The 25689-nt window shown below is 35.6% G+C and overlaps 2 long non-coding RNA genes across 2 annotated transcripts in view; both read left to right on the forward strand.

Annotated features, from left to right (window-relative positions):
- Nucleotides 1-25689, forward strand: part of LOC132915540 (uncharacterized) — a 289361-nt gene that overhangs the window by 212119 nt on the left and 51553 nt on the right. The window lies entirely within an intron of this gene.
- Nucleotides 7035-20888, forward strand: LOC132915434 (uncharacterized). The gene is made up of 3 exons (XR_009659868.1): nucleotides 7035-7462; nucleotides 16570-17129; nucleotides 20017-20888. It is a non-coding gene; the product is annotated as an uncharacterized LOC132915434 (long non-coding RNA).

A 25689-nucleotide genomic window follows, 5' to 3' on the forward strand; every position in this document is an offset into this window, starting at 1 on the left:
GGAAGGAACTTGGAGGTGTAACTTATTCAATTTTTAAATTCTCCTTCTTTTTTGGACAATCAAAAAATTCAAACACCATCGAGAGATGTTTCGATTGATTCTTCAAATTTTTCCTCATTTTCGTTCCCCTTTAATGTTTTGGGAGAATGTAACGAGGGATGAACTTTAAGAGATAGTCTTGTAAGATTTATTGATATGCTTTCAGCTTCGTGATTTTATTTTTTCTTTGTCTATCTCTCTTTCCTTTCTTAAAGTTTGTTTATAGTAGGCGAGGAGTATCTCGATATTGGATATGTTGAGATGTTTTGATAAATTTGGAAACGAGCCTTGTTTGGTCGTTTATAGTTCTTCGTCTATATCAGAATTTCTTTGAGGTTAATATTTTGTACTATAACAACAGAAATGTCGAGATGTAAATTTATAATTCTAATCACGTTTAATCATAAAATTTCTCCACTATCGAGTAATGTTACTTGGAAGATTTACAGTTTTCTGAAATAACTATAATTGCTTGAAATTGAGCAAAATCCAACGAATTGCTATTTCAAAAATGACGTAAGGAATTAAGAGGATACAAAAGTATCTTATACGCCACCTACCATTGACAATCTTGTACTAACCGGTCTTTTCCCACCTAAGATCCAGCCAAGAAATCTACCTTACCAGCACTAGATTCGTAGAAAACTTCAAGTTTTTCCTAGTTTTCTCTATTGTTCCTAGATGAACCAGCCACCAAAAACACATTAATGAAATGTTAATGCAATTCCGTTTTTCTCTTCGTTGCAAAAAATAAACGCGACAAAGGATCCACATTAAGCGTCCATCTCAGAAGTTTCTTTGGAAGTGGAGGAAAAATAAGAGCGTGACATCGCGACAAGCGGTATAAAACGCACGAAAATTTAATTAAAAGGCGACGGAGACGTCACCGCGTCAGTTCGAGGGATGAAAGCACGGCGTTATTAATATAATTTTGGTTGCCGCGTTCATATTTTCGCTCTGTCCCACAGACACCTATCATTCCACTTTCCCCTTTTCGTCGAATTTTCCACGAACATTCGTAAGCATTTGTCCCTCGAATGAAAATTGCATTCGGAATTCCCGCGCTTTCATCCCATCTCGCAAGGATTCCTTAATAAGCCTCTTTCAAATGAAAAATCTTTAATCGTCCTTATAAATAACGAAAGAAAAAAAGAAAAAAAAATAATACTGAAAAAATTGCGCAATAAAATTTAAAAAATAATTTGTTGAATTTTTACGAGCGTGATCAGAGCGCGGAGATTTATCTGGCGCGCCATGTTAGCGACGAAATATCGTTCCACGATTTCAGTATTATTCTAGATTTCTAAAATAAATGGTTATGTTTTTCTAAAGACAATAACGCTCGTCTATCTATCATGGGTCCGAGCAATATTGGCGTATCCATCGGATGTAATATTGAAATTGTATTCTTTCGTAATATGAGAGTTATTTATGAAACGTAGCAGGCAATATAGCGCGCGGGGATGGCGCTGAAATCTGATGGTGGCGTTACAATATGATGCGAAGAGGATCGCAGGCCTCCTTGAAATGCGGACCGTGCGTGACACTTCCTCCCACTTATGAAATATTTCCTCGTCCTTTATTACATAAATCGATTAAACATTTCTGCTGCGGTACTATTTCTATTTTCCAATAGTCAAACTGTCCCATACTTTGCATATGATGTTTCTCTTTAAATCGTTATTTAGTCGACTCCTTATAAACTTGTAAGCATATTTCTTTCCTTTCTCTATAAATTCTTTCTCACAATATCACAATAATCATATTTCTGCTTCCCACTTGTATTTTTATTCTGTCTTATATTTTATATGCGATATTTCTTCGTTCTATTGGGTTGGCAACTAAGTGCCAACTTGATTAATTAAGTCAATTATACGATATTATATTATATAGTATATAGTATATAAGGTATATTATTATTATACAGTATAATAGATTATTATTTATTATTATTATTAGTATATAATTATTATTATTATATAGTTTATAGTATATAAAGTTCATTATTATATAGTATATAATATATAAAGTTAATTATACGATATATACGATATTTCTTCGTTCTATTGGGTTGGCAGCTAAGTGCCAACTTAATTAATTAAGTCAATTATACGATATTATATTATATAGTATATAAAGTTAATTATTATATAGTATATAGTATATAAGGTATATTATTATTATACAGTATAATATATTATTATTTATTATTATTATTATATAGTTTATAGTATATAAAGTTCATTATTATATAGTATATAGTATATAAAGTATATTATTATTATATAGTATGATATATTATTATTTATTATTAGTAGTAGTATATAATTATTATTATCATTATATAGTATATAAAGTTAATTATATATATTATACGATATATACGATATTTTTTTCGTTCCATTGTACCAACTTAAGTACCAATTTAATTAAGTGCACTGCATTGGCACTTAGTTGCCAATCCAATATGTCAACAATTTTCTACTAGACAATCTCTCTTCCATTTTACATACGATATTTTCTCCACAACTCGTTATTTAATCAACCCTTTATGAGTTCTATATTTCTTTCAGTTCTCCACTCAATCCTTTCTCGATGATATCAGAACGGTCTCGAGATTCGATAAAGATCGTGATTAATATATCTGACGATGAACAAGGAGAAAGAAACCGCGGAACACGATATTTTCCCGTTGCGGGACTTTTCAGAAAACACGCTGGCAGCGTGTAACGTGTACGGTTAGAGCTCAACGAAGCGACAGCTGTTCGCCGGTTGGCTGCGCTATTCGATTGTCTCGCTCCTGATGATTGATGATCGTTCGGGGTAGCTGCTGCTGCTGCTGCCTGCCTGCCGCTGCCCGCCACCTTGACACCGCGTCTGTCTTTTCCCTCATTTCCCGCCGCCTCTTTTTTTCGTTTCCTTGGCGATTCCAGTGCATCGTAGCCGGTCGATGTACCAGCCTGGAATAGCATTTTCTCCAGCAATTCACCAGACACGATTCCATCTCCTTTTAATCGCAACTTCTTGATATTTCGGTCGACTTTAACGTAACTGCCTCGAAGAAAGTTTTCACGGAATTTTGTAAATTTGTTTCGATGTTGAAACAGTAAAATATAGTAAGGTATTGTAAATAATGTGGTTTCAAATGCTTTATTTAATTTACCCTCAGATGACGGAAGCTGGATCAACTGTATTATTGAAATTTATTCATTTTTACGTTATATGTTAAAAATGATAATTCGAGTTCGCGCTCGCCATCAATATTCAGACGCATTAGTTACAATAAATAGTAACTAGAGAATAGTTCTAGTTATAATTGATAGATTTAATCAATAGGTTTAAGATATTTTATCCCTAGTCCATATAGGAAAGTGCAGTAGAGGTTATTCAGCACAGAATAAATAATATAAATAAGAATAGACTTATATAGATTATTATATGTTATTAATAGAATAATATTATTAATAGCTATTGTGATGCTACCTCTAAATACAGAAATAACAATACTATACTTTTGTGTTACGTTTTGAATATATTGTTTATATTGTAATATATTAAAGTACTTTGTTTGTTGTAAAATATTGTAAAAAATGTATTAGGTCGTCCGAAAAGTTTTTTTCGTTTTATAGGAAAGAGATGGATGCACAAGATTTTCCGTTTTATATTATTTTATCGAATTACGTATGATCCATTTTATTCTATCGAAATAAAGATCACAACGTTTGATAGGTTAGGTTTCATGTTTGTATAAAGATGCGTCGTTGTAAAAGAAAGACACTTTTTGGACAACCTAATATTTTGCTTTAACAGTTTTATTTTTGACTTTTGCAAAATTTCAGCTGTACCTTTGACTGTAACAATCTTACAATCGCATTCATAGCATAAAAGATATTAGAAAACACGAAGCTGGCTCCCCGCTGGTGTTAGCCACCTACATGCTATATTTATTTTATTTTATTTTTTTTATTTACCAATGAGGTATAACACTTTACCAAATGTCCTTCAGGAAAAATTGTAAAAAAAAAAAACAAAATTCATATTACAATATTCCTATTTGGTTAGAAAGTAAGATTAAGTGGTAAGAAAATTAACAAAAATCTTTTTCTGTGATGCTCGTATCAATCTTAAAATAACGACACGCAGCCTTCGTCAGGTGAGAATTAAAACGACATTTTCCAAGGAAAGAAAAAGAAATTGAAATAAACACAATCAATTCCAATCCCCAACAGGTTCCTCTCTCTACTCTTATTTACACGCGTGCTGCAGACAATTAAACCTGCCTCTAAAAAGGTGAAACACGCGTTTCTTCGCGTCGAAATGGACACTGGAACCGCGCTGCTGGTTGTCAGTGTCCAGCTCCGAATATCCCGAAGAGCGGTTGGCCAGTAGCAAAAAACGCAATTCCAGCGGCGCGAACGCGGCCAATTCCGCTCGAATCCCAATCCGCTTGGCGTACAAGGCAAAAAGAAGATGTGCACGCTGTTCTACCTGGCGAGCCAAGGGAATTAGCCTTCGGGAATCGCGGTCGCGATGCATAATGCAGGGGTAGCCGCGCTGGATTTATGTAACTTAATTTGTAACGCGCGACGTCCGACTGTCCTGTCCGTCTAAGAACAAGTTCGAAGAGGGATAAAGGGGCGGATGAGGTGGAGGGGATCATCACGAAAGCTACGCACACGCGAGACCGTGTAATAATGGTGAACTCGATGAGCAAGTTTTTCACTTTGCATGCAATAAGCGAGCAAACTCGACGAAATGCTCCTCCTTCCGCAACAGCGCGCCATACCAGCGGTTTTAATAAAATCTCGTTGATCTAATAACACGAGTGTGACTGTGGCTAAAAAGAAATCGAGGTAAGAGTGACGCTGACAAAGAAGGGGAAAGATATTGGGAAATAAAGGAAGCTGGCAAGGATGGAGATGCTTGTCACGGTTGCTGCTGAAAAATGTTACCATGGAATGGTGGGCTGTTCCCCGTTTGTTGATTTCTGCCTGGGGAAGGCACTCTTTTGACAACTGTTTTTTTTTTTTATTTTATTTTGTTTTTTTTTTACAATTTGTCCTTATGGACATTTTGTAAAGTGTTATATCTTATTGGTGAAAAAAAAAAAAATAAAATAAAAATAAATATAGCATGTGGGTGGCTACCCCCAGCGGGGTGCCAGCTTCGTTTTTTCTAAGTTATAGCTTTTATGTTTTTGACAACTGTGATTCAGAATTTCTATACAAAATTTGCACAATTATAGTAGCACTCTGTTCAGTACTTATAGTACTATAGTACTATACTAGTAGTAGTTCAGTACTATAGTAGCACTTCTGTATCAGTAGACAAACCAATGAATCTATCAATAGATGAAGTTTATATATGTAAATTTAATTAACAAAACAAATAAGTGAATTTAATGAACAGTAGTTGCTGCAATCTAACGTTCACTGAAATTCCATTCAGATAAATAAAAGTCATACAAACAAAATTCTACTATAAACATGTCAATTGAATGAACGAGAATGTGGAAATTCTTCTCAATATATGGATTCATAAAAGCTATAACTTAGAAAAAACGAAACTGGCACCCCGCTGGGGGTAGCCACCCACATGCTATATTTATTTTTATTTTATTTTTTTTTCACCAATAAGATATAACACTTTAGCAAATGTCCATAAGGACAAATTGTAAAAAAACAAAAATAAAATAAAAAAAAAAATATATGGATTCTACATAAGATACAGGACAATAGAGTGTGTCTTTGAACTTTACCTCGATAATTCAGAATCTACTTGCTGGAACCTTTTCCTGTTGCTCGGACACTCAGCTGCTGCTTCGTTTAGAAGCCACAGGAAACAAGAAGTAACGTAGCACAAATTCAAAACCATTGTCGAGCCGATATTGACCAGATGGTCAGTTTTTGAGTAAAATTGAGCGAAGGAACGAATCGTCACTGACGGTTCTTCATTCGTCGCTAAGGAGGATCCAATGGATCACGTAACTTGTTCGCGAACTCGTGTAAAGTCTGCAGCCGTCGGATCTTGCTCGTATTGCGCAAATAGGCGAACTGAAAACGCATTGACACGAGAGAAGCCGTCTAATGCAAAAGGGGAAGCCGAGAGGAAGGACGATGGAAGAAGAGAACGAAGCTGATGCTGAATGGCGCCCTACCTGGTCCCCAAAGTCATAAATCATTTCCCCGTGATACTACCCTTCTGCGTTTCCCTGCAGCATAACCTCAGTGATCGGCGACCGGCCAACATCACCTGCAAGCCAGGCTCAGTCATCTCGATCCTTGACCGCGTGCTCCAGGATCAGTGATACGTCGTGATGCACGCGTGCGCGTCCTAATCCGCGTATCCTTTAGTTTCCAACGAGTTTACGACGACTTCAGTGGTGTTTCCTTTGTTAACCGAATTTGTTTGTTGCGAATGGAAGAATCGTTTAAATTGAAGGAACAGTGGATCATCACGTTGATGGTACCGGCACGTGGATTTGGCATTGGAAATAAGAATATTGGAACAAAATTGGAAAATTGACTGTTAAAACTATAGAAGTGGTTCGTTTGGTTTTATGAAGTAAACCTTCTTTTCAAATCGTCAAGGGATTTTCTATGGGAAAAATAATTCTTTTATTAGAACGACTGCTGTATTGTCGTGGGATTTTTATGGAGTCACTGAGTCCTAGTGGAACGTACAAGTTTATTCTAATTATTTATTTAGTTTCTTCAAATTCAGGTACATCACAGACAGTACTGTTATATTCTTGCATTTATTATTTAAAAAATCTATTTGGAGAAGATTAGATAAATTGGGGGAATAGTTGTATTCATAGAAAGGATACGTTTATCAGTTTGCTAGTAAATCATTTTAATTGATCTGTCCGGTGCTTAAAAGTTAAAACTTGATCACCCTTTGTACACATATGAGAGTACCCTTATGATTTCATTCATCGATGATTATATTAAGTTTCAGTTGAACTTTTCCCGGCAACGATCCTTAAATTTACATTTGTTGGAACGTTAAATCTTTTGGCAGTGTAAGAGAGAAGTCCTTCGGAGCTGGAATCGTTCGCCACGACAAACGTAAAATTAATAGCCGTCCTTTACTGCGCGGCCCTATAGTCAGGCATAGGCTGGTGGGGGACCATAAATTTCAGCACACAGATTCAAAATGATCCCCTTTATTGCCCGAAACCCGGGTTAGTTCTACCTCGACCTGGACCCCGTGCAGTCGGTCCATCGACTCTCGAGTCTCGTTTCTTTCGTAGCCGTAGATTTCCTTGCTTTCTCTTGGCTCAACCAAACTCGCCGTTAATCGTGAGTCGTTGCTCCCGTCGCACCGTGCGAATCGCCCTTAGATTGCTCGGTGTCGCCGCCAGACGTGAATGCAACAACGTGGGTGTCGAATGGATCCTTGCACCTTTTCCATTATCAAAGTAAGTACTTCAACATGGATTATCATGGCAATGTGAAAATATCATTTTAATAATTGGAATTTTTCGAGAAATTAAGATGTTTTGTGTTCTTAGTAATGTACTGTCGATACCGTGATTAGTTCGTTTCCGATCAAATGAAGTGTATCGCTGTATAGTAGTATTTGATAGTCGGTTTGATAGATGTTTATAATTGCTTGTTTTTCCTCTTAATCATGGCGTAAATGTTTGATCGATGGCACGTACTGATTGCAGCGCTTCTAAATTTCCTGAAAATATTCGGCTGTTAGCGTAATCGATTAATTAAAGTTTTATTCCTATAATTGTTGCATAAATACTAGATTTTAATAAGCGTGCATGTATTTTGATTTATTTGTATAAGTAGTTTCATTTGACAGATTTGTTACTTTTTTTATCATTGACGAGTACAATTCACTAGACTAATGAAATATTTTTCCCTGGATAAAGGATTACAGATAGAGTATTCCAAAAAGAGTAAATAATTTGTGTATCGTCCTTCGGGATTAAAGTTAAAAGACGAGATGAAAGTATTTTTATCGAATCCTATCAATTTTTTATTCGTCCAAAATCGCCAAGTGAAACAGGCAAATAACATGGCTGACACCACCTATCGGTGACCTCTCGAACGGTATTAAATCTCCAAGGATCAGCGAGGTGGAGCCACGATGTTGATTCACATCGTGTGCTTCCTTTTTTCTACGTCTTTTCGTAACAAAAGCGTTAATGCGCAAACTTCATATTTCATCTTAAATATTCTGCAATTTTTATTTTAACAATTGTGCATCAGAACGACCAATTATTTTTCATTCTTAATTCATTCTTTTGCATCTACACAAAAATCCATGAGGAGAGATGCTGCCATCCCTTTGCACGTAATCGAAAGGTTACGTCTCTGTACAATTCTTACCAAAGCTCTTCTTCAAAGATCTCCATAAAAGATATAACCTAGCAAACACGAAGATGGCACCCCGCTGGGGGTAACCACCCACATGCTATATTTTTTTACCAGTAAGATATAATACTTTACCAAATGTCCTTCAGGACAAATTGTGAAAACAAAAATAAACTAAAAAAAAAAATTCATAAAACGGTCACTAACCGTTTATTATACATTTCTCTCTCTATCACTATCATCCATATTTATTATATTCTTTGTTAAATTATTATGAATCGTTACTTATCGTCCATTAAGACTGTCTCTCGAATATCCCTACCTAAGCTTAAACAAAGTTCGTAATCTCAATCCCATATGATTTTCATTAACTCTCCGTTGCAAGCCTCGGAATTGAAATACAAGAAAATACAGGAAAAAAGGAACATTATCTTCTGATTCCACTTCTTTTGAAACTTCTTATGCTCGTAAAAAAAGAAAAAAATAATCGCTCGATTCCCAAGACACTGCGCGGATATGTAGGTTTTCGTTTCGATGACGACGAAATGAAGAGAGATAGGAAGAGTTGAAAGACAAGGGAGGGGGGAAAGAGCAAGATAGAACAGCCGCGTTTTATTCACGACGCTCTAGATACTGCAGCCATTTTATATAGATTGCAATGTATTGATCGTCTCCGCCAACAGCCGACATTCTACGTAGTATCAGAATGACAGGCTGGCAGATGGAATCGCAACTTCCCCTTCCCCTTTTTCCACCAACTGCCACCACGTTCCAACCCCCTTTCGATGCTTTGGACTGCCTGCCAACCCCTCGTCTCCGCCTATACCTATGTACACTTTCTGCTTAGCTACTTACAGAAACCTGCCTCTTCTGTATTCGTGTACCTTCACATCTACATATCTATCTGTACACGTATCTTCCTATGTGTACTCTACGCTGTACACACATTTCCTATGTGTGCATAAACGCACATAGAAACGTAGACTCGCGTCCCACTATGTGGATCGCATATACGTCTGTCCAGATATGTAAAGAATATGTAAATAACAGGGAGTGGTTAGATATGTACGAGATATATCGCGGTTTTTATTTATCCTTTTTGCAACGAGGTTAGGATAAATGAATTTGTCGCTGGCACAGAGTGCAGCACCATGTCGACGATCCTCGGATGGTTGTCGAAAATCGAACGATCAAGGAAGCTTTTTTCTGTGGATGAAATTATTCTATTTTTTGTCACTTTTAGTACTCATAAAAGATATAACCTAGCAAACACAAAGATGGCACCCCGCTGGGGGCAGCCACCCACATGCTATATTTATTTTTATTTTATTTTATTTTTACCAATGAGATATAACGCTTTACCAAATGTCCTTCAGGACAAATTGTAAAAAAAACAAAATAAACTAAAAAAAACTTTTAGTACTGTCATAGATTTCTTCGTTTCTTTTTTTTTTTTTTTTGTGCTGAGAATTAGAGGTTATTCGATGAAGTTATTTTTAACAGTAACGTTTAACGCAAGCGTACGTGTCCTGCTTTCTGTTTGTCTCTTTAACCGGTTGCCGGATGGATAAATAAATTCGTTGGGGATGGAGTTAAACGAACCGCTCGTTGTTTTATCTTAGGCATCTCGAGATTCTAATAATTCCAGGCTGGTTTATAGGTTATGTTAACTGATCTTGGTTGATGAGTGATTGAATTTGAATATTCGATAAGCAAAATGGACGTACAGTATTTTGTTTCTATTTTCTGGATTTTCCTATTTCCGAAAGAATTTTAATGAAGAATTCGAAGCTCTTCTTGGTGGCTACTTATTAAAAATTATTGCTGGGTTTAATTTGAAACATTGAGAGATCTGGCAACGGTGTGGCGAAACAGATATTTCCCCTTCTCTCGACCCTACCCCGTCGTCCCAGGACGAACATCCACTTTTTTAATTAAAATCACACGCCACCCACACTCTCAAACTTCCCGCGTGAATAGGTTATATTAAATTAGTTTCCAACCTGATATAAACAAGCTGCAAGATTGCATCGTTTGTAAATTGCTCTGATTTGTAAACAATCTTCGTATTAAACGAAGATATACAAAAATAAATAAATAAATATTATTGAAAAATATCTCACAGAATTATGGATAAAGATAGAAAAGCTTCAGTTTTTTTTATATTTATGTTTCGTATCAAAATATGATAAATGTAGTAAAGAGACACGCCCAGTAAAAAATTCATCGTCTTTCAGAAATCTTTCTTGGCTGATGCTACACGAATTCGTATTGTCAGTTTCGTTTCGCTAGAAATCTCTTTCTGTTAAAGAACACGCGATAGATTACCAGGAGAAAGACGCGATAACGTGTTCGCATTCGCGTCCACTTCACCCTGACAAATGATTGTCTTCTTCCGTTACACCCCCGCGTCTCGCAGCAAGTATTATCGGGCCTCAATATTGTTGCCCTTGCCGTGTCTGAACGAGATCATCTTTATCGATAGAGACACTTCCACCGATGGAAATGAACTTTGCTTTTAGATCTTCCTCCAGTTTACGGTTTTTATATTTCGAAATTATCAGAAGAATTTTATCGATCGATTGTTTCCCTTATCCGTCGGCAAATACATGTACCGTGTAATGTTAATTGGAAGATTATTAATTATAAAGTAAATCGAAGATAATTTAGAAAACTGGAGGAATTTTAATTTTAAACTGTCCAGTACATAACTCTTTTAACAGACTAGTGAGGAAATTTTTTAATTTATTAGCTAGCAAATTTTTGGATTTTTTAGACGATGGATTTTCCAACTGCTGAAATTCTCTACAGTGAAAATTTCAAATTTCGAAATTTCCAATTGTCAAGTTGTCAAGTGTTTGAAATTGCCAAGCTTCAAATCTGCAAACAAATTTTCAAACTGCTGAAATTCCCCACGATGAAAATTTCAAATTTCAAAGTTTCCAATTGTCAAGTATTTAGAAATTGCAAGCTTCAAATCTGCAAACAAATTTTCAAACTGCTGAAATTCCCCACGGTGAAAATTTCAAATTTCAAAGTTTCCAATTATCAAGTCAAGTCAAGTCAAGTTGTCAAGTGTTTGCAATTGCCAAGCTTCAAATCTGCAAACAAATTTTCAAACTGCTGAAATTCCCCACGGTGAAAATTTCAAATTTCAAAGTTTCCAATTGTCAAGTGTTTGAAATTTCCAAACCTCAAATCTGGAAACAAATTTTCAAACTGCTGAAATTCCCCACGGTGAAAATTTCAAATTTCAAAGTTTCCAATTGTCAAGTCAAGTCAAGTCAAGTCAAGTTGTCAAGTGTTTGCAATTGCCAAGCTTCAAATCTGCAAAAAAATTTTCGAACTGCTGAAATTCCCCACGGTGAAAATTTCAAATTCCAAAGTTTTCAATTATCAAGTCAAGTTGTCAAGTGTTTGGAAATTCCAAGCTCCAAGTTTCCAAATTTCCAAAGTCTGGAAACATCACATTCGTAGACTTTCTCAATTTTCAACCACCGAGTGTTGAAATTTTCGCAATTCCTAAACATCAAAATTCCAGAATTTCTAAATTCCCAAACTATCTTCACGCAATACGTTTCCAAACGTTCAAATATAAAATGTACAACAATAGAATATTCCAACACTCAGCTCACACCTTATCCTCGCCACCTTACAAATCGTTTACCCTGAGAAATCTTTCTCTTTCTCTTGATTCCTCAAACGTAAAGAGATTTCCTGGCGTACGCTCGCTATCTCCAACAGCTTGAACGTCTGTCGGGTGATATTAGGTTCTCGATTCGAGGCCGCGAAATAAGGGACGCGAGCATAGAGGGTGGGAAGGGGAAAACGGGGAAAAATGAAGGACAAAGGATAAAATGGGAAGGACGGTGGAAAAGCGGAATCTCCTGTTACGTCGGCTTTCAGATAGGGTGGACCTTTCGTCCGCAAAAATGCCCCGCGAGACCCGCGTCAACGTCCTCGAAGGAACCCTCCTCTTCGTAACCGTCGGCGAACACTTGGACACCGGGAACGACGACAAGGAGCTCTCTGACTAGACGTCACTCAGATTCCAACTTCCCTCCATTCTTCTGGGCGACCATGATTTATGGTCTCGCTTAATGCAACTCTCCTCGCGAACGCTCGCACGCGGAAATTCGGATTAACCGGTCAGCTGTGCGCGGAAAAAGTACTCGATATCCAGATGTGAGCGTGACGGAAGCTGGTTTGGGTTGGATTTCGCTTGTTTGTTCCGATTGATGAAGTGTGTTTTTCGAACTTTTCCTTCCACGTCCAAATGGATCCCGCAAATGTTTGCATGTAGAGTTTTCGTGATTTTATTTGATGCACGTCGTTAGTATTGGGATATACAGGTATTACGTTCGCATAGGATGTGATATGTTGTACAAAGTGGATGATTCTACTGATTTTGTTTCATAATTCTTTCATCATAAGTTCATTTAATTATTTGTGTGCAATGTGAATATTAAAATTTGGTATAGTTGTTATTACTTGAATAGATGTTGTTTTTATTTTATAACTGTTTCATCATAAGTTCATTTAACTATTTGTGTGCAATGTGAATATTAAAATTTGGTATAGTTGTTATTACTTGAATTGATTTAATTTTTATTTATTACTGTTTCATCATAAGTTCATTTAATTATTTGTGTGCAATGTGAATATTAAAATTTGGTATAGTTGTTATTACTTGAATTGATGTGGTTTTTATTTTATAACTGTTTCATCATAAGTTCATTTAATTATTTGTGTGCAATGTGAATATTAAAATTTGGTATAGTTGTTATTACTTGAGTAGGTATATCAGTATCTATGGATGTGATTTTTATTTCATAGCTGTTTCATGATAAGTTCATTTAATTATTTGTGTGTAATGTGAATATTAAAGGATGTAACGTTTGGTATAGTTGCTTGGTAAATAATTGTTGAAGTAATTTGATAAAAGCGCTTCCAATGGTTACTTGATACTTTTATTGAATATTATAGTCTGTTGGAACAATGTTTATTTCTGTAGCAAGTAGACTTATTTACTAGTAAAAAATCCTTTGCTGTTAAAAACAGCTAAAACACTGTTAAAAATTGTTTGTTACTTATATACCACGTTTCTTTTCAAAGTTCTTTCTATGAACTAAAAATTCGTAACGGAGAGGAAATTGAAATTCTGCTTAGGTTGTTAGTGTTAGTTAACCAATCTAATCTAATTACAAAAGGCTAGGATACTAGGTGCTCGTAAAAGGTGAACATGGAACGAATTAAACCTAACTGTTAAAGAGCTTGTATTTATTCAAGGGAATCCATAAAACCGCCAGTAAGGCAATTAAGAGCTATTGTAAAATTTACCGAGCCCAGTTGCAAGAAATTAACGTTAAATTCAGTATAATACCTTTGGTTGATGTTATAAATTACCAAAACCCTATATTTACGATCATAAAAATTTTTTCAAAATTTCCTATAAAAGTACCAGTAGTTACAAAAAGTATTACACACGCCTTTTGTATTTCATTTTCACACTATCAAATTTTTGTAGTCATCTGAAAGTGACCTTGAATTACACGAAATTCCATGTATTTCTGTCTAATTAATTATTGATTGATTAATAAAAGTCAGCCTTATTAATTAATCGGTACGTTATAAAATGTTATAAACAAATAAATACTGATATAGCTACTATAATACACGTTAATATAACAAACAGATACTAATAAAAATCCTAATATAATATTGATATTAATACTAAATATATTATGATATGCAAATACTTTTTCCAATCATTATAAATAATATAAGTATGCTCGTTTGAAGATGTCTATCTATCGGTGTCTTAAGAATTGTCGAATGAAAACATCGATAAGGACGTGGTTAATCAGGCTGCAGTTAGTATAATCTACGTTTGCAGAGGCGCAATTGAATTCTCGACGGAGGGCATTTTTCAAACGAGTAGAACGACGAGAACGGAAGGTAAAATTTTGCTTGGAAATGCGCGGCATCGCGATTCCTTGTCTGCAGTGGAGGGGGATTCTAACCCGCCCATCTGGCTTTCGGATTCATCTCAATAACATTAGCCCAGTCGTTTAAGCTTCCGCTGCAACCGACTTGTGTTTTATTCGAAGCTGCCCGCGTGCAATTTGTTTGCTCCGTTAAATTATCGGCTGAGAGCTCGATTTCTCCTTTTCCGTCTGGATATCGCGTTTTAGGGCGTTGCACGTTTATTATGGAGTTTCAGGGAATTTTTGCCATGAACCAGTAAAGTGTTTGTTCTTTCAATATTTCAGGAATCTTCCTTCTTCTTCTTTCTTTCATACAGCTGCGTCTTTTGTTATGAAAATTTTCTTCTTAAATTTAGAAATTGTTTGTCTTGGTTGGTTATGAGTGCATTGTCAGGGTTGATCCTGCTAGTTGTATCTTAATTCTGAATTTGATTATTGTAATATTAGAAGACGATATTATAGTAACTTCATGTTGAAAGAAAACTTACAGTTAATGCATGTTCACCTCATTTCTCTTCCTTTCTTTTTAATATTGCAGAGTTCTACGCAAAGTAACAGTTACATTTTAAAGTAGCTGGCATCACTTTATAAACTCTATTTTATTCAAACTTTCTATCCTATACACCCCACTCTTTCAATCATATAATCGTACCATTTTAAAAACAAGAAATAAGATGAAATTACTCCAACTTCAGAAGCTTTTCTGTCAATCACAACTGTAAAAAGCAATTTCATCTATACATGGCAAAGCATAGAAAATACTTAAGCATAGAAAAATATTAAAAGATAGTATTAGAAATATATGGAAATTATTTTCCAGTAAATTCATGTTGACAGAAAACTTACAGCTAATGCATACTCCTTTTCTTTTTAATATTGTAGAGTTCTAGGCTAAGTAACAGTTACATTTTAAGGTATCACTTTATAAACTCTGTTTTATCCAAACTGTCTATCTTATACACCCCACTCTTTCAATCATATAATTGTACCATTTTAAAAACAAGAAATAAGATGAAATTACTCCAACTCCAGAAGCTTCTCTGTCAATCACAACTGCAAAAAGCAATTTCATCTATACACCACAAAGCATAGAAAAATATAAAAAGACAGTATTAGAAATATATGGAAATTATTTTTAAGTAACTTCATGTTGACAGAAAACTTACAGTTAATGTATACTCCCTTTCTTTTTAATATTTCAGAGTTCTAAGCTAAGTAACAGTTACATTTTAAAGTATCACTTTATAAACTCTGTGTTATCTAAACTTTCTATCTTATATACCCCACTCTTTCAATCATATAATTGTACCATTTTGAAAACAAGAAATAAGATGAAATTACTCCAACTTCAGAAGCTTCTCTGTCAATCACAACAGCAAAAAGCAATTTCATCTATACACCACAAAGCATAGAAAAATATAAAAAGACAGTATTAGAAATATATGGAAATTATTTTTAAGTAACTTCATGTTGACAGAAAACTTACAGTTAATGTATACTCCCTTTCTTTTTAATATTTCAGAGTTCTAAGCTAAGTAACAGTTACATTTTAAAGTATCACTTTATAAACTCTGTGTTATCTAAACTTTCTATCTTATATACCCCACTCTTTCAATCATATAATTGTACCATTTTGAAAACAAGAAATAAGATGAAATTACTCCAACTTCAGAAGCTTCTCTGTCAATCACAACAGCAAAAAGCAATTTCATCTATACACAACAAAGCATTGAAAAATATTAAAAGATAGTATTAGAAATATAAGGAAATTTTTTTTCAGTAAACTCATGTTGACAGAAAACTTACAGCTAATGCATACCCCCTTTCTTTTTAATATTGCAGAGTTCTAGGCTAAGTAAGAATTACATTTTAAGGTATCACTTTATAAACTCTGTGTCTATACACCCTACTCTCTCAATCATATAATTCTACCACTTTAAAAACAAGAAATAAAATGAAATTACTCCAACTCCAGAAGCTTCTCTGTCAATCACAACTGCAAAAAGCAATTTCATCTATACACGACAAAGCATAGAAAATTCTTCACATATCTCACTGCCAAAATTCATCGGAGAATAAATGAATATTTCAGAACACGACTTCACCTATAAATCGAGATATAGCGTACTCTGAGCATATGCTACTCCTACAATTCATCTACTTAAACTGCCAAATAAATAATTTAACAGATTCTTCTTTGAAATTTCCAGGCCACTCCCTTTTGATCGTCGATCAACAGGAAGATTCCATAGTGGATCGAAATACCGTGGATGACATAATCCATCCATGCAACGGACCCATCGATCGCGAAGAACACAGGCGACGGGAAGCGAGCCGATTCTTTTATGGCGTACTCGATCCGAGATTCAAAAGGGCAGCGAGCCACGAATGCGAATCGCGGTGTTGGTCGGTGTATGGAAAAGGAAATCGACCGGCGATCGGGATTTATTATTCAACACACGGAGCCCGGACGTTCCTTCCTTCTTGAAGCATTCCACGATATACGATACTCGATGCCAGTCGAAGACAGCACCTCTTGCAAGCATCGTGTGTCTGAGCGAAGATCGACGGAAATAGCGTGCACGACGTTCTCTCTTCCTGCATCTACGTAATCGTTGATCAAATTCGAAGATTTCTTCGTAGCAGAAAATGGAATTCGGTAGCGAACAGCGTTCCTATAGTTTGTCGGACAGTCTTCCGAGAAAAATTTCCATGGGGTTGATACAGAGGATCTTCGAAAGAAGAAAATTGTGAAAATCTTTGGTGACAGGTAAATTTTAGATTAGAATATCTTTGGTACAGTTTGTAATATTTTTTGAAAATTCTTTAAGAAAATTCACTTTCAAGTTCTTTCATCCCTTAAATAATTCTAATATTCTATAAGTATCATTTTTACTGAATTAAATTTCTTTTAAGACAATTATAGAATTCAGATAATTAGAAAAATTCTAAAATTAAAATATTTCTATTTTATATGCTGCGGTACAATTTTAAGGATAATTTACTTCCCAATTTTCTCATCCCTTATTTATTATTTTATAAGTAACTTTATCAAATTTGATTTCTTCTCACATATATATAAAATTTTAAGGATAATTTACTTCCCAATTTTCTCATCCCTTGTTTATTATTTTATAAGTAACTTTATCAAATTTGATTTCTTCTCATATATATATAAAATTCAAATATCCTCAACAAAATTGCACAACTAATTTTTGTCTACAAGGGATTATCCTATAGTTGCCTGAACCACTGACACATATTGCAAGCGAAATAAATGTTATTTTTCTCACACAGAAGGCACGCTATCGATCTTTGTCCTCGACTTTTCATACTACGAAACATCCTCCACTATTTGTCGGCTACGTCGAAATTGCGCTGTATGCTGATGAGTTGGCGTGAATTAATCAATAAATATGTTGTCGCTGTGTTAACCACGGATACGGGTCGGTCGTAAACGACGTCTGGGAACGGGAGACCCTGGTCGAGATACATTTTCCCCGTGCTACGTGCGTTCGTTCTACATATTTTTGTTGGTCATAAACCGATCGTAATTTCAACGAAGCCGCGTTTAATGTATAATGCATCCACTATCCTAGCGCTAACGTTTCTTCACTGCCATCGCTGAAACATGGAGGCCAAAAATTGCTTTATTACTTTTTTGATTCCATTTCGAATATAGATACAGTGAATGTAAGGTTTCTATCAAATAAATTGTATTTTAGTAATTAATATCGAGCTTCCCAAGGTCTGCTTAATATTATTTTCAAGTCCAAGGAATTTTTGTATTTAATCCTTCTATTATGTGTCAAGTGTGTCTTTGGATGCCTTTGTGTGTGTTCATCTTCTTTGTATCAAACTTTACCAAAACTAGATTCCAGATTTTATTTACTTTTACATGTACTCATTTTTCATGAAGTTTACTAGATAAAGTACACCATCATAATTACTTTTATTGGTACAAGTTACTTACAAATACAACAGAAGACTTAATTCATCAATTTCTATATTGATTTGATATTCCATTAAACACTGGCTGTTTATTCTCTTATTTAAAAAATGTAGTATGTAATAGAATTCAAAGTAAACTTTGCTACAAATACATTTTATCATTGTGGAATTAGTTATTTAGTTTGAAACGTTTTAAAATTATTTCTAAACATGAAGTTGCTTACAAATACAACAGAAGACTTAATTCTTCAATTTCTGTATTGATTTGATATTCCATTAAATACTGGCTGTTTATTCTCTTATTTAAAAAATGTAGTATATAATAGAATTCAAAGTAAACTTTGCTACAAATACATTTTATCTTTGTGGAATTAGTTATTTAATTTGAAACATTTTAAAATTATCTCTAAACATGAAGTTACTTACAAATACAACAGAAGACAATTCTTCAATTTCTGTATTGATTTAATATTCCTCTAAACACTAGTTGTTTATTCTCTTATTTAAAAAATGTAATATATAATAGAATTCAAAGTAAACTCTGTTACAAATACATTTTATCTTTGTGGAATTAATTATTTAATTTGAAACATTTTAAAAGTATTTCTAAACATGAAGTTACTTACAAATACAACAGAAGACTTAATTCTTCAATTTCTATATTGATTTAATATTCCACTAAACACTGGTTGTTTATTCTCTTATTTAAAAAATGTAGTATATAATAGAATTCAAAGTAAACTCTGTTACAAATACATTTTATCTTTGTGGAATTAATTATTTAATTTGAAACATTTTAAAAGTATTTCTAAACATGAAGTTACTTACAAATACAACAGAAGACTTAATTCTTCAATTTCTATATTGATTTAATATTCCACTAAACACTGGTTGTTTATTCTCTTATTTAAAAAATGTAGTATAAATAGAATTCAAAGTAAACTCTGTTACAAATACATTTTATCTTTGTGGAATTAATTATTTAATTTGAAACATTTTAAAAGTATTTCTAAACATGAAGTTACTTACAAATACAACAGAAGACTTAATTCTTCAATTTCTGTATTGATTTGATATTCTATTAAACACTAGTTGTTTATTCTCTTATTTAAAAAATGTAATATATAATAGAATTCAAAGTAAACTTTGTTACAAATACGTTTTATCTTTGTAGAATTAGTTATTTAGTTTGAAACGTTTTAGAATTAGTTGTAAGAGTGAAATTTGTTACAAATACAATAGAAGACAATTCTTCAATTTCTATATTGATTTAATATTCCACTAAACACTGGTTGTTTATTCTCTTATTTAAAAAATGTAGTATAAATAGAATTCAAAGTAAACTTTGCTACAAATACATTTTATCTTTGTGGAATTAGTTATTTAATTTGAAACATTTTAAAATTATTTCTAAACGTGAAGTTACTTACAAATACAACAGAAGACTTAATTCTTCAATTTCTGTATTGATTTAATATTCCATTAAACACTGGCTGTTTATTCTCTTATTTAAAAAATGTAGTATATAATAGAATTCAAAGTAAACTTTGCTAAAAATACATTTTATCTTCATGGAATTAAAACTACAATCCATGTGACGAATATAACTGGGTGTTCTAAACCAAATACATAGATGCGAACATTTTAATCGTTAATTCTTGTTGCATGAAAATTAAAGAAGACGTATTCTACTCGTCATATTTCAGAAGACGCTTTTCTCTTCGTCGAAAGACCAACAAATACGATGAAACAATGTGAAGATAAAAAAATGTATGTTGCATGTTTCCGGTGTGCAAGGAAGAAGTTAGGAAGAGAAGAAGAGAGAAGCTTCGTCACGGAGGCCTCACAAGCAACGATACGTGGGTAAACTCGGAGAAGACGTATTGCACGTGAGTAGAGGACGACAGGCAGAATGTTGGTTGAGTGACGTATGATACGAGGATGAAGTTACGCTGTGGCGAACGACGTGTCGCCGATTTATCGAGTTAAGTCGTCCCAAGGCTTATCGGCTTTCGTGTTCCCGGCCACTTGTTTTTCGCCATCCGTCGAATATTTGTGACAATTCACGCTGTCTACCACTGTATTTATAGTATGGTATCGTGTCGCCATGTAGCAGGTAACATTTTTATTTTTATTCGAGTAGGTACGATGATGGAAAAGCGTGCAGGGTGATTTATGGAAGGTAGTCAGTGTTAATTAGAAGGTTAATGGAGATCATCCGATAAAAGAGTTTAAGTTGATGATGGATATCGATTGCTGGAAATTACTTTACCTGAATTTAACATCGTTTCGGCAATTCTTTTCTATTTTTCATGCCAGGCTACTCGAGACCATTACAACATTATTTTCCCTGTCGCTTTAAGCTCTGTCTATACATTTTTTTCTACTAATCCATTTATAGAATTTTTATACTTCAATCTTCCTTCCATTTTGGGGAATAAAAGAGAATTCTCATGCTTTAAGATGTTTAACGTATAATTGGGAGAGTCCAGGGATCAAGCGAACAAAAATGAATATAAATTTCCTAAAATAAAATGAAGGAAATGACAAATAAACAAATCTCAAACGAACTCTGAGAATTCTCTCCCATACTTATAGCGTTAAAACAATAAAAAAGTTAATCTAAATCGATTGAAAATAAAAATTGCAAATGGAATGTATTAACACAGCGTTGCTCCTCATGAGACAATAATTTGCAGATTTATATTGAAATTTCTTGCGAAGACAGCCTGCAATCCCAGCAGAGTTCCATACTTTCCGCTTTAATCGAACCTCAAATTCTTCCCTCTGTCCGTGAACTATCCTCTCTGCCACCCTCGGACCATCAGATGGCCTTGGTCTTTTTGCACGCGCACCACTTGACGACGTGACCGTTTTCATTGGCAGTGTGAGTCCTCTATTTTTTCCCTGGTGGCAGTTTCGACAAAGATACGCCTGTACAGAGCCAGTTTCATCGAAGCCACCCCCTCACATCTCTCTCTCTCTCTCTCTCTCTCTCTCTCCGAAGATGCGTTTTCTCTCCATTCTTCGTTTCCCTCAGCGGATGTCAGGCTCCTCCGGTCGCGGCTTCAGGAGAGCAGAGAGACGATCAATACGTCGCTCCAGAACGGAGAAGGAACGGAGCAGGCTAACGTTATTGGGAGACTTTGTTGGTGAGGGTGGGGGTGGCGACACGAGGGTGGAGAGGGTAGGTCGAGGGAAAACGGAGCTTTTCCAGGCGATTCCTCTGAGAAGAGGAGAGCACAGGCCTGGCTACGAGCAGATATGCCCGGCTATGAGCGCGAAAAGATGATGAGACGAAGGGTGGCCCCTACCTTTTACTCTCTCCCTTTCGCCTGTGATCTGGTTGACAGGGATTCGAAGCCGAGACTGCACGATTTCCACCGAGCTGAAACGACCTCAGGGCTGTATCCACTCGTGATTATGCTCTGCGCGAGTGTTAACTGGATACAACTTTCGGGAAATTCTCTTACGTCGTTTTTCCACTTGTTACAACTTCTTTCTTACTTCTACTTCCTTTCTTTCCTTTCGTAGCTCGTTGTATGATCTCCGTACAGCGGTTTTGTTAACTGTAATTGATATAAGAATTAGTGCAATCACGTATAATATTTCTTCTACATACTACATTCTTCCTGTATCATTTTTCTATAATTATTTTATTAATTTTCAGATTTAGTTTGAGGGAGTTAAAAAAAGGAATTAATTTTGGATATGAAGAGAATAAATTGTAATGTCGTGTATGGAACGTTCAATTTTGCTGTACCAATTTGGTGAATCTTCCTATTAAATATATGAATATTTCTATCTCTGTGAATGTATCATTATATATCAGTTTAATGTTGAAGACTTTCTATTAATTTTTTAAATATTTACATATGTAAATGAATCCTCTTCAAGATTCATGGAAATAGTGAATCAATATAAATCAGACATTCCATACGTCACAACTTAGTATATCTAAATATTGCAAGGGCAAATGGGATAATGGAGTAAAATGTGCGAATAAAGGACAAGCACTGGGTTCGGAGAAACTCAATCGTTTAGCAATGTCGATGACATACGAGTGTACCCCGATGTCAATTTGTCATGTAAACGATAAAATTGTTCGACGTCCCTTTCTCTTAATACAGAGCCACATAAACTTCCTTCACGTTCACGCCACACGCATACAATGCATGAATTTCTGTGCGAGAATTTCATAAGAGAAATTCTGCACACCTAATCAGTAGTACACTCAGTCTTGCTCGATACATTTGGCGTTACACGATACCAGGTGACTCTTAATTACGTATTCATACAATATTCAATTTTCATTTTCCTAAAATTCCCACCTTAACACTCAATACAACCTTTGATCTTGTTCTATACAACTGTAAACCTAAACCTAATCTACATTTTCATCAGATATCTAAATTAACATTCTCTTTGTAAAATAAAACTGACTACCATATGGTTCTGAAAGCATCGCTCATTTTAATTGTACACCGAATAAATTACAATTGTATGACAATAATAATTGAATGCTTAAAGCTACATTTTTCTTCAAATATCTGAGGCTACCCTCTTCATAAAATTACATTTTTCTCATACACATTGCCCATGAACGATTCACAATAAAATACCTAAACTTGTGCTCTCTTCAAACCTATGTACATAGTGTTCATAAAAGAAAATGCTCTGTTTCTAGTTCTTAAAACACCATCTATTTTAATTTCATCTCTCATACTACGCCAAATGAAACTTATAGCTAACATTATCCATTACATTTCAGGTCTCATTTGTCCCTTTTACTCTCAACAATCAAGCCATCATCTCCCCAAGCCAATTACCCCCATCCACAAATTACCCCACCCCATTTTTCCAACTTCTAGCCATCCACCCTCTAGCAAAGGTTTCCACTCGCACGGTAACATCCGCGTCACGAGGAAAAAACGTTGGGCGCGCGTCGAATAATGCGATATCAATACTGATTTCAGGGGTTTTGCCTGTGGCACCTGGTTTGTTGGCCACGGCCCTGTGTGGTGGCATCCCCCTCCTCGCGAGTGGGGCGAGGGTGCGCGCGGTCCAATCATCGCAGAATCCGGGGGATGCCCCTGGCTTCGGCCGGGCAACCGTGGGAGAGACGCCCCGCGACTCGAGGATTCGCGCTTGTCGCCGAATGCCTTCTCCGCTCGGGGCCAAAAAGGACAGTCGGCCGCTGCGTTTCGTTTCAAAGGGCGTTGGCCCTTTCGCGCTTCCACTCGCGCGCTCTTTACACGCTGGAAAACGCGCGAATCGCGCCGCTACTGTGAACCAGGCTGCAAGTGGTGCATAGCAGTGAGACGAGTCGTGCACGCGCACGCAAACACCTACGGGTCCAGGATGCATGTGCACGCGTGACGCTAAACAGGGATGTGAGTTGAGGAATGATTTTTACAAGATTTCCATTCTTCCGCCAAGTCTAAGCGGGCTGTCTTACCTAACTATTTCACTAATTCTGTGAAAATCCACTTTGTGTTCCATATTATGTTTGGCATGAACGGGTGTACGTTGATTTTGTATTTCTGAGTCTTACAATTTCCACGATTCTGTTTTCTTGCATGATATTTAGTATGCGAATTTTTCTGGGAAATAGTAGAGACTGGCGTGCACGTGCATGGGTCTGTTAACGATTTACTCACGTTTGCTAAAGCGATCGTGTTGTCCGTTTTCATGGTTTCACTTTTCTAATAGTATTCCCAGCATGTCGATACTTTGACCTCGATTCTGTGAACGTGAAGGCGCGCACGCCTGCCTATCTTACAGTTACTCGTTGGAATTTCGTGAAATCCAGTCTTTCGCTTATGTACTTTAATCGGTTGCTGAACAGCTGCGTTGCACGCCAGCTATTTGCTCCGCCTGTTGCTCGCGCGAACGATCAGAAGCATGTAACGTTTTGTGTCCTCTTATTTTCCAATGATTAGTCATTGATTATTCTGTAAATGCTTTGAGTATTAATAAAACTTCTATTCTCGTCTCTAGTATTAATATCATTTGAGAATCGAAGTACCTGACTCGTGTTTATTGCTCGTTTTCTTCCATTCTGATTCCACGAATTCAATTCTTGTTAATTTTCTATTTTCCACGCCACTGGAAATTAATGGAAGAGGAAACACGACTATTGGTCCTCTATTTATCAATCAACGTTTGTACTATTAGGTTAGGAAGTAAGTAATTGCGGATTTTGTCATTAGGTGGCATTGTCAAAATCCTCAATTACTTAGTTTCTAACCTAATATTATACTATGCTACGATAACCTGTGGTTACAGGTTGATTCATTCAACGGTGGCATAGCCCGATAGAATCCATCAAACGAAGCGTTAAAAATTTGACCCGCGGACAAGACAGTATCATACGTACAATACACCGACTTCCTCCTGTCGTATTCCGGATATGCATGCGATGTCACGTCCGATTTTAGTGAAGGTTTTCCGGCGTCACGTACGGTTCGGTAGCTGGGACGAAATTTCTAATCCCTGCCGGCTTTATATAGTCATGCTCATACGGTTATTCATATGTAGCTACGTGTCGTTGCACGCTTGATCACTTTGCAATCGGTATCATGCAATTAATTCGCAATTACTATCGCTCGGTTATTGCAACCATTGCCCGATTCGTATTCAATCTCGAGGATAACTCTTCCCGTGGCACTGAATGGTAATTTAATGACTGGACACGATGTACAATTTTCAGAGCGCAATTTAACGATGGGCAACACCGTGTTTCCTATCGATTATCGCGATTCATGGAAATGAGCCTTCTAACCTAAAACCTAACCCTATCCTCCTCTTTCGTGGTTTCGACGTATGAATAAAAACTGGGCTTCTGTGTTACAGATCTCGTTACCTACAGGAGACAATGGCCGAGAAGAGTGGGGGCATAAGATAGGCACATTCGTGATCTACCCTGTAGATCCGGGCTTTTGTAGAATTGTAAATATCAGAAGCTCGTCTCTACAGGTATCTTACGGATGACATGCCACGCGACTTTACATTACACTGCATTGTACCAGCCTTTGGATAAATCTGGCGCTTTTTCAACAATCCTATGAGAAGATATTTTAATTTTAGAAACGAGTCATCAGCTACTTGCAAACAATGTATAGTACATTCGAGCTTAAACGATATAGCTTATAACCAACTGTCAGACAAAATATATTGTTATATGTAGGTTTAAAATTGTTTGTAGATATTAGGTTTAGATAAGATACATATATTCTGTAATATAATTTATTAATTAGATATATATTTATAAATTAATTATACATTGAATATGTAAATGTAATTTATGAAAAATAAATGTATCGTCCGAAATGTTGAGGTCTGTCCTAATTATTTTATTTACCCGTCTCTAAATAACG

This window comes from Bombus pascuorum, chromosome 17, assembly GCF_905332965.1.
Source record: "Bombus pascuorum chromosome 17, iyBomPasc1.1, whole genome shotgun sequence".
Classification (NCBI taxonomy): domain Eukaryota; kingdom Metazoa; phylum Arthropoda; class Insecta; order Hymenoptera; family Apidae; genus Bombus; species Bombus pascuorum.